Raw genomic sequence first — 16,210 nt, 5'->3', positions numbered from 1 at the left:
TTGCTGGCACAAGAAAATTTTGCTGCTAAGACTCTCCTTTTGAAAATCCATGGGAAAAGCAGCAGAGAATTCACATACAGGCATTGTTTTATTTGGAGGATCCAGAACTTTTTCTGGGAAATGGAGTAGGTCTGTGTGAGATGAAGACAGATGATGACAGTAGGCAAACAAGTCCTGCCCAGTCAACAGGCTGTCAGGCCAGAACAGTTCTGGCAGGTCAGGAGAGAAAGATCTACTTTACTGCCACCTTACTATCAGGCCCAGTTTATAGGTGAGAAAACTGGAACTGCTTATGTGGAGTAAGTGCACCCCATATAAAGGAAAAGATACATGTCCTAATGCCAGATGTGGGACATCAGCCTAGTGCTAGAAGCATCAAGAAGTGTTAATGCCAGGTAAAGACGTCAGGTGCATAAAAATAATTGTACAGTACTATTTTTCTGGTATCTAGTAAAGCCTCATGAAAATAATTTGTAAATGAATACATTCACATTGACTCTGATTTGAGTATTTTTTTATTTGAGACTCTGTAATTGAGTCCAGTTCTGCTGCTGCTGGAGCCTGCTGAGGAGAAGAGCTATTATTTGAAAGCCAGTAACCATTCTCCAGAACATGTGTAGGTGTGCATATGGCAAGTGGAAGCCTACTGGCAACAAGCTTGTCTTGGTCTTTTTCTCAGAACCCTCACCAGCAACCCAAAATCCTGAAGGAATCAAATGCTGCAGGCTGAAAAACACAATGTAATTAATGTTGTACCTTTTGTTGTAGCTGAAATGCTGCAAACCCAGCTGGTAAGAGTTAACAAAAAAAGTTCTTCATATCTTAAATAATGCAGAAGTGCTTTTTGAGATTGTCTTGTCTTTTTTTCTGCAGCAGAACACACAGCTTTAGTCTGTGCCAGTATTTATGAGCCCTCCCTTGAGTTTCTGCCCATGTAACCCTGCCTTTGCCATTGCACCAGCACTGCCCTTCCTGCAGCTGGGCAGAGCAGGTCAGGAATCCGGGCAGGCCAGAAGCTGAACAGGGAAGATAAACACAGACATGCATCAGCTGTCACAGTCTCAGCCTGTGGAGGGAGTTGATTGATTCAGCAGAAAGCTGCACACCCCCCACACCTCCCCTCCCCCAGTTTTTCCTTCTGATTAGCCAGGTGAAACAATGGCTTCATGATTATGGGAGATCATGCAAGGAGCAGGGGGAAAGCTGGAAGGGGACAATAGGAAGCTGTGCCCTTGAGCATGTCACAAAGTAGGACAGCAGAAGAGAAAGGTAAAGGAACAGCACTCACCAGCATCACAAGAGCCAACAGGAGCTGACAAAAGGCATCCTTTGATCAGCTCAAGCTGCTCTTGTCACTGCACCCTGCAGTTACACAAGCACTTTGAGCCAGCCCTGCCAGAGAAAGAAATTACCCTGCCCTCCCCCAGCCCTGGGCACTGCTGCCGCCCTCAACATCCCCATCCTTCCTGCCACTGCTGGTCTTAGAGGCACGCACTGAGCTGGAGAGGAAACCCATTAAGTTGGAAACAAAGCAGTATTTTTTTGCTGAGTTAGTTCTAACATGGATTTATTCTCCCATTTACTTTCTGAGACAAGAGAGAGCTCTATGTGTTAAATGCCTTGGTGAGAAAGGGAAGGAAAGAAAGGGAGATGCCAAGATGGAGCATTTTGACAAGTAATCAAAGAGAACACACTGCATGGGGCAGGTGGCTGGAGTCTGCAGGTGCAGAGCAGGGACAAGGGCACATTGCCAGGTATGTACACACATCCACTGGGTTTACAGGGTTCAGCACCAGGCAGGTGAAATGATGTTAAACTGTCAAACAGTTCTTAGAAAAAATGTTCAGACACGATTTGCTAATCATTAGTAATTACACTAACACATGTCCAGCTGTGGGATGGTTTTGATTAGGCAGATCCATGTCCAGTAGGGCCTTCTTGTCAGATGTGCTGTAATCATTCTGTGTCATCACTTGACACCTGAACCACCACTTTTGGTGGCTGAATTCACAGACATGCTTATGCATCTCTCTATGGCCTGTTTTTAGGGAAGTGGAGTGTGTTTCCTTGGTGGAGGTGGTTGGAGCAGGCTAGATTTCTCCCACATTCCACAGGAGGCATTTATGGATCCTGAAATCCATCAGATTCTACTTGCTGGAATCTTCCCTACATATGGGTAACTTGGGGATGAGTGTTGTAGATAGCAGAGGAGAAGGGTTTACTGTTTCTGAGAGCTTGTTCCCAGACCACCAAGTCTTCGTTTGCCCCGTGGCAGGCAGCATTCTATACAACACGCAGACGTGTAGACCAGCAGAATTAAAATTATACAGAAACGATACTACAAATGTACAGAAAATAGACAACAGAAGAAGTTAACTTCACAGTTGGTGCCGTGACTGTAACAAACCGAGGGTTATACCAGCCACACAGCTCTCCAAGGATTCAGAAGACCTAAGGAAGCGATTTAGAAAGCTCTCGTCAGGCTGCTCTGTACAAGCTGTACGATGGATCTGCACACTTCCAGAACCGCGCGACTTCTCGCCGGCCTGGCATTTCACATCCGGAGGATATTCCAGTGATTAAACACCTTCGGTAGTGACAGGTGTCTCTAGCCCTCGCCAAGGCAGGTCTCAAGCCTGAGTCCTGCCCTCCTGAATCGCCCTGGCCTTGCTCTGAGCTGACAGCGATCGAACACCGCCACCGCAGCGCGATAACGAGCCCTTATCGCAGCGCGTCCTCGGCGATTAGCGATGTCCGCCTGCGCCTATCTCCCGGCCCGCTCTAAGATAAGCTTCCCGGGCGCCGCGCTGCTCCTTTCCGCTGGGATCCAGCGCCACAAGAAGCCCTTTCCCTGTGTCCGAAGGCTCTTCCCAGTCTGTTCCCTGCCGTCTGGGCCCCCCCCGGCGCGACCGGAGCCGCGGGACCCGCCAGGGGCAGCCCTGCCGCACCGCCCCTCGCCCCCCGCTCGCCTCCGCCAATGGGAGAGCCGCTTACTGGTCGGGAGCTCGCCCTCCCGCCAATGGGCGGCGTCATTGTTGGGCTTGCGGGCTGTGGAAGCCGCACCCTGTCGGGCGGGGGCCGCTCGGTGCCTGAGGGGGCGGCGGGAGCGGCGGGAGGCGGGGACCGAGATAGCGACAGCCTCGTCAGGGGACCGGCCGCCGCGGCCCCTTCGCTCCTGCCCGTTCTCGTCTGTCCTCGGGTGAGCGACGCGGCAGTGACGGTGCGGAGGAGGCTGAGGGGCGCAGCTAGCGGCGGGCGGGCTGTGAGGGGGAGACGGACGCTGCGGAGAGGGGAGGAGGGGGCGGCAAGGAGAGGCTGGGGCGCAGACACTAGAACCGGCTCGGTAAGCCCGGAGGGGAGCGGAGGGGGCCGCCTCTGCCTGGAAAACGTGGCGGGGTGTGCGGAAAAACTATTGCGCGCAGCGTGCCTGCGGTGAGGGGCTGCGGCGGGCTTGGGGTCACCGCGGAGGCGGGGGCAGGACGGGGGGCTGCGGGTGCCGGCCGGGATGGGCGGCGGGGCTGAGCTGCGGGAGCAGGGCGCTGCCAGCCCTGCCTCGGGAGGCGCGGTGCCCATTCCGTGCCCGCCGGGATGCTCCAGCCGCCGCCACCGCCGCAGGAAGCGGCCGCTCGGCGTTGGAATCTCCATTGCACCCAAGAGCCGCGTCTGCCCGCGCTGCCCCAGCCGCCCTGCTGCTTCACCTGCCCCTTCTGCCGGCCCGAGAGGTGACCTGCGGACCGTGCGGGGCGAAATGCGGGCTTTGGAGAGTCCAAGTCATCGTCCGCAGAGGACGTAGGAGTGAGGGAGGGTTTGGGGTGTGTGTGCGCGTTGTTGGGGATTGGCGGGGCACCAGCAGCGGACGGGCAGTTGTTTTGTTTCCTCTGCTGGAAGGAGTATCTACATTTTAGCGTTTCTAGGGTCTGCTTTTGATACAAAATGTCACATGCCTTTCTGCACGTAATTGCTGCTGCACACTCGCTGTGCTGCTTTTAGGGTTGATTCTTAATCTGCGTTGGCTTTAGTTAAAACTAGCAATTAGGGAGGGGGAAAATCCAGTCAAGCTGGAAAAATACCCATGGCTGTGTTGAGATGGGGGCTAGGAAGAGCACCGAATTTACATCTTTCGTGAGGTGCTGCTGTAGCTCTGTGGTGTAAGCTCATTGCTGGTTTGGTTTTATCCTTTGCTTTTTGGAAAGTTGCCGTAGATCACAACATTATTGTAAACCAAAGGTATTAGGTTTTCTTGCTCTGTGACTTAGATTTTTATACAAAGCTTTACAAAACCTTACCTTGAGCTTATGAATTCTCAAACTGCAACTGCTGCTGGCTAATTCCTCTGTGCTCTGCTGCAAGCTACAGGTCTCTCCCTGCAGACAGGCTGTTTACAGCTCTAGTTCTTGTAACGTGACTAAATGTGCCAGTAGAATTCTTGACAGTCCTTAATTGTCACAAATTCCGGTTTTTGGTGTGGGTTGTTTTGGTTTTTTTTCATAGAGCAAAAGAATTTACTTTCAAGATATAAAAACTGTTTCTAAGATTGGCTTCCATTCTTGTTAAATGAAATATAATGGTATAAAAATTCTGTTTCTCAGTAAGAATATATTCTTTTAAGAGCACTTGTGTAATAAGTGAGGAAAAAATGCAACTATGGGCTAGACTTCTGAAGCAGGTGGCTTTGGTATTTCTTTATATTCAGTAAACAGATTTGATGCCAGCAAATTTGATATAATCTTGAGTGAATGTAATGATCTGTATGATTTGCCTCACAGAATTTAAACCTGGTGGTTTTCTGAGGAGAGTATTGAGGAAAAGGCATTTGCGAGTTTTTACATCTTTGCTGTAGCAAGATACTATGTGCATTACTGTGTTTGCATGTGTAAGTGTCCTGTAGTTTTGCTGGTATGAAGTTCTGTGCTGAGAATAGTGCTTTTCAGCCAAAAACTGTTGTGTTGACTGAATGTTTTCTTTCTGTAGTTGATGATTATAAGAGTGAAAAATCTGAATGTGCCTCGTCTGAAGCAAGTGTATTTGCTGGCATGTCGTGCCAGTAAGTTCATTAGAGTATGGTTCACTAATGCTGCAGAGTGAAGAAGGTCATTTACTGAATCAGTACTTTTCTGTGACAGTTCTTTTAGAAGTATCCAACAGAAAATGACTCGCCTCTTCTCATTCTTTGAGATTCACCATCAATATTAAATGATATTTTGCACATATGGGATAGGCCTCTGAGCAGCCTGGTCTAGTAGAAGATGCCCCTGGCAGGGGATTCAGGACTAGGTCATCTTTAAGGCCCCTTCCAACCCAAACCAGTGTGTGATTCTGTATATGGACTTGGATCATCTGCTGTAATTAGGTAGAGAAAACCCATTTGAGCACTGAGAGACTTTGACAGAAGGAGGACTAAAACTACTTCTGCCTCAAGTCTTTGTTTTTGAAGTGTAATTTCACAGCATGAACTGCCTTTAGCAAATCTCATCCAGCATTCCATGACTTGGTATAGGAGGAAAGAAAAAGAATTTTGAAGTAGCCAATTTTGTTAATAAATAGAATTAAATAATAGAACTGAAAGTTTCAAACTAGGAGAAGGCTGCTTAGCATGTTGATTGCTACTAGGCATACTACTATGTGACAAGTGCTTCCTGAGGAGCCTAGGCAGTAAATCTTGCATCCACTGCTTTTCTGACTGGTAGAAATAGCTTTCTTAATTATTAAAGAGTTGTAGCAGCGGTGAATAGTGAGTAATTTGTAAACCCCAAACTGTTGCTGTGCAGATGGTCCAGTCCTGCTTTGAGGGGAAAATGCATATTAATAAAACTTGCCTACTACTTCAGTGAAGTAGAGAGAATCAATGTGGCTTTTGCTGTACAGCAGAGACACCTGAGGCAGGAGGGCATGAAGAAAAAATGCTGATTTTTCTGACTTTGGTGGCTCCTAAATTAGAACTTACTCTTGGACCATGCTGCACCACAAAACGTGATCTGTGAAATAGCACTGTATCAGTAATTCAGACTGCAACTAAATATTTCTTTGGCAGTTTTAGGGTGGCATGGGCTTTATATTTGAAAAGTGATTGTGAGCAGATGTGAATGTAAGTTTCCTCTGCTGATTCCATTGTGCAGGTCATTTGACATCTGCTGAGGAACCTGTCTGAAGCCCTTCTGTAAAGTTATGCATCTTCTGTAACAACAGATTTAAAAGCAGATATATTTTAAAAATAGTAGAAGTCCCCAGATTACCTAAGTTAGGCAGTTTTCATTCATATAATTTAATCAACCTCCTCAGGGGAATAGGAAAATATTACCTAGTCTTGCTACTTATTCAGCATTTCTCTTCAAAAATACTCTGGTTTTGCTTGGGCTGAGAGCAGGAGCTGTACAAACCTGTCAGTAGAGAAAGGTGTAAAATGTAAAGCATATGAACCAGTTTCTTTCCCTGGAAAACTTTTCATTAGAGGTAGTAATGCTTAAAAAGTACTGGTTATACAGATTTTGATCTCTTGTAATTTTTAGTTTAATTTACCCTTTTCTCTGGCTACTTTTTCTCTCACTTTAAAGTATCATGTATACAGTAACAGGGTTCTGTAGGAATGTATGGTAACATCTGTTACCATTTCAGTAAGCATCTGTTGTTTATTGACAATTATCTTGATAGTCTGCAGTTAAATTGAAGCAAGTAATTGGTTTCTTTGCTCACCCCCCAGTGGATGTTGTTTACTGTGGTCTTGTCAGTTCAGACGGTTTAGGGGTTGGGAGTTGCAAATGTTGTAGGGGAAGAGACTCCAGGAAACGCCCTTCAGGGGTAAGCTGAGATGGGCTCATTTGCCATCAGGACCCAGGTTCAACAGCTCAGTAAACGGTCCTGGCCTTGAACGCGTTTAAATGTTGCTGCTGCTCTGAGGAATTTCCAAGTCGGACTGTTCTTCACTTCAGGGCAAGGAAAGGTTTAGTGCAGAGGTGGATGTGAATAACTACTGCCCGTCGGGCTGGCTGACCAGTGGGGGTGCCTGCTGGTGTTGCTGGACTGACTCTGACCTTTCAGAGAAACTGAAAACGTTGTCCTTGAAGGTGTAGACAAACAGGAGTAACAACTTCTTCAGTCCCTTCCTAACTTCCTCCCTTTGACCTTGCTTATTGGATTGCATTCTGAGGAATGATCTCTGCCTGCTCTGCTGGATTCAGTTGTTATCCAGTGAAAGATCAGCCTTTCAGACTCACATCAGTTGCACTAACAAGTGCAAGCTTCAAAAGAGTTTTTCACTATCACTTATTTGTATGGTTTTCCCTGCAGATTAATTAAAAATTACTGTAAATGAGAGCAAATCTCAATTCAGTTTTAGAACTGTGATATTATGAATTACTCTTTTAAACTGGGATTTGGCATATGTGTGCTCTTCAGACTAATCTAACATTCCTTTGCGTTTTTAATTGACTAATGTCTTTTTTAAATCACTGATTTTTGTACCATATGTTACATATGATTTTCAGATCTAGACTCAGGAAGTCTGAAAAAAAAAGAAGTAAAATATTTCAGAATTTTGAGATTTTGTTGTTCTTTCATACAGCTAACTGAAGTGCTGTAAAGGGGTCATGGAAACTGTAGTAAATGCAGTCAATCAGTAACAGTTTATGGGATTTTTGATACTTTCAAATCAAATGAGTAGATGATTGTTGTGATGCAGTTATTCTCCAAAGACTAGGGGGCAAAAAAAAAAAAAAACAGATCTAGGTTTTTGGTTGGAATCAGTAAACATCTAAAAGCAATTTTGGATTAAGAACTGTAATTTGACTTGGAACAATAAAAACTTAGGTTTTTTGGATGTTGTTTTTGATTTGTTTGTACAAATTTCAAATGTATTGTATTGCTTTTTAGGCTTTTTATTTCTATGTTGTTTTACATCTTGACTCTCGAGAGGTCCGATACACTATTTCAGTTCTATTATAGATTATGCCAGATTAAACCAGAAAGTGTTGAGGAAAACCTTGACCCATGAAAACTGTCTTTTCTGTTTTTTCTGTTGGCTGTCTTGTGTTGTTGTTATTTGGGTTTTTTTCTTTTGCTGCTGTTCTGTGTTTGTGTTACAAATGACTGAGCATAAAGTCACTGTTGGTGCATTGTGACTGTGGAGATGAAGAATTAAGCATACCCTGAGTTGAGTGTTTTAACAGATGAAGCAATTTCTTTAGGTATTGTCGCTGTGAAATACTTATAAAAATCTATCAAATGTGTACACTTGTGAAGCATCCATTCCATCTAAAATTCATTGAAAGAACACATTGCTGCTGTTGTGCATTTACTGAGAGGTACCATTTACTTGGCTTTTTTTTTCTCCAGAAGATCTTGTCTAGCAAAGCCTTGTGTGGTGACCTTGAGTTAGCACAGCTTAAAGTGTTCCAGAGTTAGAGGGTCTTACTTTATTTTTCTCTTCAGTTTCTAAAACTGTTAGCTACACCTAGCTGAATTGAACAGGAAAGTGGTGACTTCAAACATATAAGGTTTCTGCCAGCAGTTAGATGTGATGGCCAAACTTGTGCCCCTGCTGAGAGAGGAGCTCCTGGCTGGCTCTGGGAAGCAGGAGAGTGGTGTAGGTGTCACAGACCCACAGCCAGTCAGGCCATAGGGAGCTCGGATCCAGCCCCAGTGGTTGTTGGCACTGGCTTGGCCAGCCTTGGTGAGCCAGTGAGGGGAGGAGGGAGCACGGGACTCGCACAACATGTAGGGGGAGCATGAGAACTTAAAAAGGATAAATAGGGCAGCATATAAGACTTCAGTTGGTAGCAGAAAATGTTTCATTGGTTTTGTCTTTTTTTTTTTCTAGTTGTTTTCAGTTACTGGAAAGGTTTCCATGATTTTCAGGTGAAATTCTACACAGCTAATGTGTCACTTTATTTTTAAATGTCACTTCAAATTTCCATATGATTTGAATAACTGATTCAGTGTAAAGCACAAGATTCTATTTTGATTCCAAAGTAAATTTTCTTTCCTTACTGTGGATATTATTTTTAAGTCTACTAGTACATAGCAAATTGTGGGGTTTTTTGGTTTTTTGTTTGGGTTTTTTCCCCCCCACCCTCTTGTGCTTAGAGTAAAATTTATTAGATGGTGAGTCTTCAAAGATAGTCTGGTGATTTCTGTTATAACTGATGACTTAGAAACATTTTGGAATAAATTTATGTCTTTTATAGGTGAATTAAGAATAAAATGGTTTTGTTTTGGTAAATTATTTTTCATGAAGTGTAGGTGGCCAGAAATATACAGTTAAATTTATTTGGATATATACAATGTTTATGGTACAGTATTACAATGGTTTTTAATCTATTAATAGGCAGAAAAAAAATAATAATGATCTTAGATGTTTGCTTAGATCTCAGCTGTCCATATAAATCTATGGCTTTTCCCCTGTTTAGTTATATAGGGATTTTAGTAAAAAGTTAGTAAATTTTGTAGAGCTTTCCCAAAGCAAGTGAATCACACATGATGGAGTAGGACATAAGACATCAATCCTCCATCCAAAGGAAAGCTGTTTCATCTCTTATGTATCACGGAAGGTTGGTGGATGGGTTTCAATGCCTTGGACTCAGGGAGGACCATCCTGTTATTCTTTGATTTTGTTGCTGCTTGTAACTCAATGTCTGTCTGCCTGTGTGATTTTCCACTTTGCTTTCAGTCTGCTTTAGAGCTTGCACTGATCTTAATGCTGCTGAGTTATGTCGACCATCCTTATACTGAGTTTCTTGCTTCTCCTCTGGAAGGAGAATTTGTGGTTGCACCATAAGGTAATGATTTTGACAGGTGGGATGTCCACTTCTAGACCTGCCACAGTCTTTGTTGTTGACCTGGGACGCTTTCTTTGACTCAGTTCCAGTCTGTTAATGGAGATGTTGGTTTGAGGACAAGGAGAGGCCAGTGAAGGTGCCTATGCCCTTGCCTCACACAAGTGGAATGACAATCCTTCCAGTATCCTCCTATTTTCCCTCACTGCAGAATCTTGGGGAGGAGCCAAGAGCAGGGAACACAGTGAACAGTTTGCTGCACAAGCTGGAAGAAGGTAGTCTCTGAAACTGTCCTCTGGCCTGCCCAGCCACCAGGAAATAAAGAGCGTTTTGGCAGCAGGTCAGCGAAAGCCAGAAGTGGTGAACAGAAGGCTGGGAAACATGCTTAAAATCTGAATGTCAGCCAGGAAAGCTGGACTTAGGCAGTCTTGCAAATTATGAGGGCAGCCTTATTAATTGAACATTCTGGCTGGTGGAAAAGATGCCTGAGGCTTAGTCTTTATGGGTCAATATTTATCACTAAAGTGGGGAGACAGCTCTCCACACCTCAAGCAAAGCTCACAATGTCAAAATTAAACCTATGTAGCTGCATTTGCTACTTCAACTGCAGGTTCAGTGGGTTTGGGATCTTATCTAATGTGAATTGGTTAAAGCATTGAGATAGCTGCTCTCCCAAAAAGACAGACTTTTATTGTTCTTGCTTTTTTAATCAGTCATTAACATATGTTAATGTTTTATGTTGTTAATGTATAATTATAATTGTTAATAAAACATTGTTAGTGTTTTATATAATGTTTATGTAATTTTATATTTAGGCATTTATTAAAACAACTCTGAAATACTAAGAATGTTAAAAATTTGCACAATTTAAAAACATTTAATAATTAGTTACTTAGGTTATCCTGGGTTTGTTTTTCAGAATATCACCTTTTTGAGGAGTTTAAGCTTATTTCTACATTCCCTGTTTTTTGGGATCATTACTGTGCCCACATATGCTGTTGAAATATGTTAGTTCTGTTCTGTATATATGTTCTGTTCTGAAACTATATTTTCAGAAATTCATTACACTCCCAAGGCAAGTGGGGTAATATTATTGCCCATTTTCAGTAGTGTAGCTACTCAGGTCACTTAACAAGAATGAGGCAGATTTCAAATGGCTCTTTTTCTTTGCAGACCTTTAATCAGAACTAGACACCTTCCTAAATAATTCTGTTATTGGTTGCTGGTATGAAGACCTGTTGTGATACCAAATATATGTTTTATGGTAGAAGGAAAAGTGAGGTCTGAAATGTTGTATTTGCTACATTGTTTCTTGTACTACAGTTTTTGCTTGTTTAATTTAGTCCTTAATTAGATGTGTTTATCATTAATGAATAGGATTAATTCAGTTAATTTAACTGAAACTGAAATCTAAATTTATTCTTTCAAGGATTTGATGATTTTAGAGAGTAATCTGGTAATTTTCCCCTCCCTCCTCTCTGTTGCTATGGTAATCCTAAATTGGAATCTTGTCTCTGCAGACTTTTTTTTTCCCCTTTTCCCCCCAAGTAAGTTTTGTAATAGCTGTGCAGTCTATTCTCAAGCCAAAATATTGATAATATTAATAATAGTTTTCTTGTTGTTTTTTATTTGGCTGATTCGAGGTGAAGCTGAAATTAAGCAGCTTTAACTTGAGTTTCCTTTTTCTAGTTCTCAAGAGACTTTGTGGCATAATTTTTTATTCATGTTTTACACAAACATAATTTAGGGGGAAAAGCAAGGGAAAAAAAGGCTCAGCTAAAGCAAAAAGACCCAAATGTGTCTGAGTGTCATGAAAAGCTCTTTATAATTGTAACTGCAGAAGTGAACATTTAAATTGCAAAGTCCATAAGTTGTTTGGCATCCAAATGTTCTTGCAATTCCAGTTTACAGCAGTGTTCAGGGCTTGATGAGGTGCTTTCAGCTACTCCTGGCATGGCTGAAGTTCTGATGCAGCAATAAATGCAGGTAATTCTGGCAACTGTATAAAATATTTGTGCTCTTACCAAATTTTGGGTTTTTTCCATGTAGAAAAAAGTAGAGATACAAGATTAGCAGGGTTGATAGCAAATTGAAAAGGATCATCAGGAGTAAGCAGAAAACCTGAATAAGACTCTTCATGTGTCTTGTCAGGAAGCATGGGGGTAATGAAATAAGACTAAAAATAATTTAGATACTTGAGAAAGACTACGTGGAAAGTTTGCCTTAATTTTCAGTGAAGACATTTTGAGCACATGCACATAAGTCATGTTGAAGTGAAGTTATAAAGATGATTTCCATGAAGATGAAGCCCAACTTGCAGGGTGCAGGTTAGTGGAACTGTGTAACATTTACTCTACAATTTTGAAGTAGGTGATTTGTGTAATTAGAGACGCAGTTGCAAGAATTGTTATTAAATGGCAAGGCAGAAGGATATTGGATGGCTGGAGACCAGTGAAGGTACTCACAACATTAAGAGGAAAAGTTGATTTGGGATAGTAATTGTCTCATTAGTATGACCTTAATATACAGAGATTTGTTTAAATTTAGAATGAAAAGATGTTCTGTGTGGAAGTAAGATGAAAAAGGTATAAAGTGATACAGCTCCTAACAGAGGAAGATTTGTCAGAGAAATCTAACACCTCTTTTGTAAGATCCCATACTTCTTGGAGAGGATACATGGTTAGAGCTGACCCCTTGTAACTTAGAAGTCATATAATATGCAGTATGATTGCATGTAAAAATTAGAGGGATGTTTTTGTGACAATTGCTGTTGAATGGTGACAGGGTGTGTCAAGTATGGATAGAACTTGATGACCAGTGGATGATGTATTGGAACTATGTAAGCAGTGGAATTTGTCAGGACCAGTTTTGAGATTTAGTGTTTTCATTAAAATAATTTATCCAATCTCATGATCTTCATCAGATGTCAAACATCACCAGTACAAAAGAAGGTTTTGCATAGAACAAAGGTGAGACCTTAGGACACGACCAGTAGGAAAAGGAGTCGTATCAAAGAGTATTAAAGGAATTGTAACATTTCAGGATGGCAAACCTATCAGAGCTAGCAATGAAGATCAGTATTAGGATAACAAGTACACTGTTGTTGCCCTGATAATATTTTTCTTTAAAGAAGTAAAAGGGTATTGACTTTTTCTGGTACTGGTGAAAGCTTACTTCAAAACGTAATTCCTATAACCCACCATCAAGTAAAAATGACATTTAGACTAAAAGAGATCTAGGGACTAATTCCTGGAACTCAGAGAGTGTCGTGTTTGATCCAGGGAAACAAATCATGGAAGAGGTTGCTCTTCATAAAAACAAGTGAAACAACACAGGTAGGTAAAAAGAGCTTTTTATGTTTGAGGTGTAAGAACAAATGGGTATAAACTATCCAAGAACAAACCTAATCTGGAAATTAGAAAAGATGGTTCCTAAGCAACGGAGGCATAGGAGTCTGCAACAGCCTTCCCTTAGGAGTAGTGGAATAAGGCTGTCTTTAAGGTGGAGCTGGTTAGCTTATGTAAGGGGGGTAGGGAATGTAATGTCATTTTCCACCCTACCTTGAGATTTGAACTGCTTGACCTGGCATATCCATTCGCTCCCATGATTCCTGTCTTTAACTAAAGATGGTACAATAACTTGACCAGATACTGCCCAGACACCAGTGGGTACATGGGAGAGGTCTCTTTCTTGGGCAAGTGCACCAGTTGCATTCTGAGGTATACAAATGCTTATATCAGGGGATAATAAATGTTAGACAAGTAGAATGTTTCAAATATTGTTTAATAGAATATGCTACATTGTATTTTTTCTAGTGCCTACATATTGAGTTTTGCCTTAAGAAACCCCAAGTCAACACAGCATAATTCAATAGATTTTGTAATGAATCCTGTATTGTTTTCTGCTCCTTCTGTCCTGTGTGATTGAAGGGATCTGCCCACAGCACATGCCCAGCTATGTCACTGTCTTCATATTTCTCTGAAAATCCTCCTTTGAGCTGCTTAAAAATAACTCCCATTGGTGCAAGCTTGATGCAGTGAAAAAACTCTATACCATGTTGCTGTGTGTTGCCCTGTTGTTCCTGTGTATTGTCCTAAGACTGGCCATCTAATAAATTTGGAATATTATTTTTTGAGAAAGCATTGTGCTGTTGCACTAATGAGAGACAGTCCTATATCTCTGTCTTTTAGGAAATTATGGTTTTAAAGGAGATTTGACAAAGAAAAGGGTTCTACTGTGTTCTCCCTGACAGAAGAACACTAATTGGCAAATTGAGAAATTAATGTTGCCTGAGGTTGCAATATTTTTCTAATTTATTCAATTGTTAAGACATGTTAAATCATGATTTAATTCCTGCTGAGGTATTTCAGACCCAGGAGGGAACTTGTAAGCTCTCATTTGGGCAATTGTTTTATCTATATCAGTAGCTTGGATGTGGTTTTCATATGTGCAGAAATACAGTAACTGCTTTGTATTTTTCTCTACTCCATCTCTGTTACTTATTTGTTCTAAATATTCATCTAGAAAACTTCATTTTGGGAAGGAAGTTCAAGCATGGAAAGTAGTTTGGATAGGACAGGTTAGAAATTTAATGATGTTTGAAAGGTTCCTTCCTGACTGTACTTAATGTGTTTTATTGACTTCCCTTCAGCTGTTGGTTGAATTTCCTGTTCATTTTTTGGTCTAAATAATTGCCAAAGCAGTGTCTAGCCCTCTCGGTGTGCTAAGATGATTTTTCTTGATTAATAAATTTAACAGTGTTCTAATGTTTTCAAACTAATGTAGAAGACTAAGAACCAATCTTATCCCTTTAAATTGCTGTATTTACACATAGTGATTAGTATGAATGGTAAATAATTACATGGGTATAATGTCAATGACATAAATGGTACTTTGCACATGTTTAAGCGTTAGTGTTAGCTAAGTTACCTTCCTAAATACAATTTTGGGAGAACAGTGATTGACAGTTAAATAATAGTTAATACTTTAAAGCTTGAGTAAGTGTTCATTGTTATGTGAATATTGAGTAAATTGCATTTAACCTGTTTTATTATTTAGATATTCTGTCTTGTCATTTATTGTGGAACAGGTGTGGACTAAAGAGAGTCTCATGTATTAAAAAAAACCCTTAAAGTCTGACACTGTTAGTCAGTAGTCTCCAGAGCATGGATGACTTAGCAGATGTCATCTCAAGGCTCTTCTAATGAGGAGAATTTGTTTATAAATACTGGTATTTTGAAAGAATGTATTAATGTGTGTGCCATAAGAAAACTACGAGGTGATTATCTTGACTTTTTATTCTTGAAATATGTTTTTCAATTAGACTGTATTGGATTTGTCATGGTAACTGAAAAGGTGTCAGATTAAAAAAAACAGTGTTATTGCCTTGGAATAATAGAAATAATTACTGAAAAGTCAAACAATTCTTTTCTTCTAATTTGTTTAATGCACATGACATTGGAAACTTAACAGTTTCCTTCTTCTGGTGAACCAGGAACTGGTTAACTGATAATATACTGTTAAACATCAGAGAGAAGAAAAAGGACTAAAAAGAAAAAATCTAGAAATTAATATACAGAAAGCTGGCTGTATATTAATTTCTAGACTTTTTTTCTTTTTAGTCCTTTTATCTGTCAAAATTGATGTGGAGTATTGTCTTAAGTTGAAATAATCTTTTATTTATTGTGTGCTCTAGAATAGCATTCCCTGCAGATATGGCCTGTGCTACAGCTAGTTCTGAAAGGGATGCAGTCAATGTTGGGATAATGCCTAATTTTTCAGCAGCATGTTTAGATCTGGCATTTTGCTCTCTTATTTCATGAGAGTCATGTCAACTTTTTTTTAATATTGTGTCTTGTTAGCTGGTGACACTTTTTTAAAAGTGACTGTCCTTAGAGGTAATTTTTCATGTTGACGCTGTGTCTCACAAACAAATACAATCTTAACTGTTTTATAAAGTGAAGGTTCATGTTGCTATGCAGTTTGATCTTTGGAGGATGAATCAGACAAATCTTATTTTCCTCTTTCTCTCGAAGAACAGTGTGTGCATATCCTTTCCAGGACTTGCTGGTTTAGATCAGAGTCCCTGTGAAAAGATGTTGAGGCGTGGCTTTGTGGGGAGTGTGGGGTCTGTAGCACCTGCACAGAACAAATTTGCAGCAGGAAGACACAGTGGAGTTACTGGACAGTGGGTGGTTTGGCTTTTGTTGCCATCAGTTCCTTCCTAGGTTATGAAAGTTCTGGAAAATGGAAAAAAGTTAATTTGAGATAAGCCTGGTATAGCTTGCTTGAGACTTGGAGGAGAGCAGGGGACTTAAGGATGACATCAAAAAAGTTCAGGGGTAAGGTTGATAAGAGACTTATAAGTAAGGATAGTTTAAGCTGGTGAGATATATTGTTATTATGTGTCATTGGATGTCTTCATAAAACCATCTGAATTTTAT

General features: G+C 41.1%; 1 protein-coding gene across 17 annotated transcripts in view; it reads left to right on the top strand.

Annotated features, from left to right (window-relative positions):
• Positions 1 to 3,043: 3,043 nt before the first annotated feature.
• The window catches only part of ADD1 (adducin 1), a 60,999-nt gene continuing 47,832 nt past the window's right edge, over positions 3,044 to 16,210 (top strand). For 13 of the 17 annotated variants that reach the window (XM_059845292.1, XM_059845286.1, XM_059845290.1 and 10 more), the window contains exon 1: positions 3,045 to 3,199. The gene's annotated coding sequence lies outside the window, so the exon portion shown is untranslated. Of the gene's footprint in view, positions 3,344 to 16,210 lie in introns of all 17 variants that reach the window. The other 4 variants (XM_059845287.1, XM_059845281.1, XM_059845282.1 and 1 more) reach the window with 4 other exon arrangements.

This window comes from Haemorhous mexicanus, chromosome 4 (assembly GCF_027477595.1).
Source record: "Haemorhous mexicanus isolate bHaeMex1 chromosome 4, bHaeMex1.pri, whole genome shotgun sequence".
NCBI lineage: Eukaryota > Metazoa > Chordata > Aves > Passeriformes > Fringillidae > Haemorhous > Haemorhous mexicanus.
Note: the sequence above shows the minus strand (reverse complement) of the source record. Positions and strands in the feature narration are given on the sequence as shown.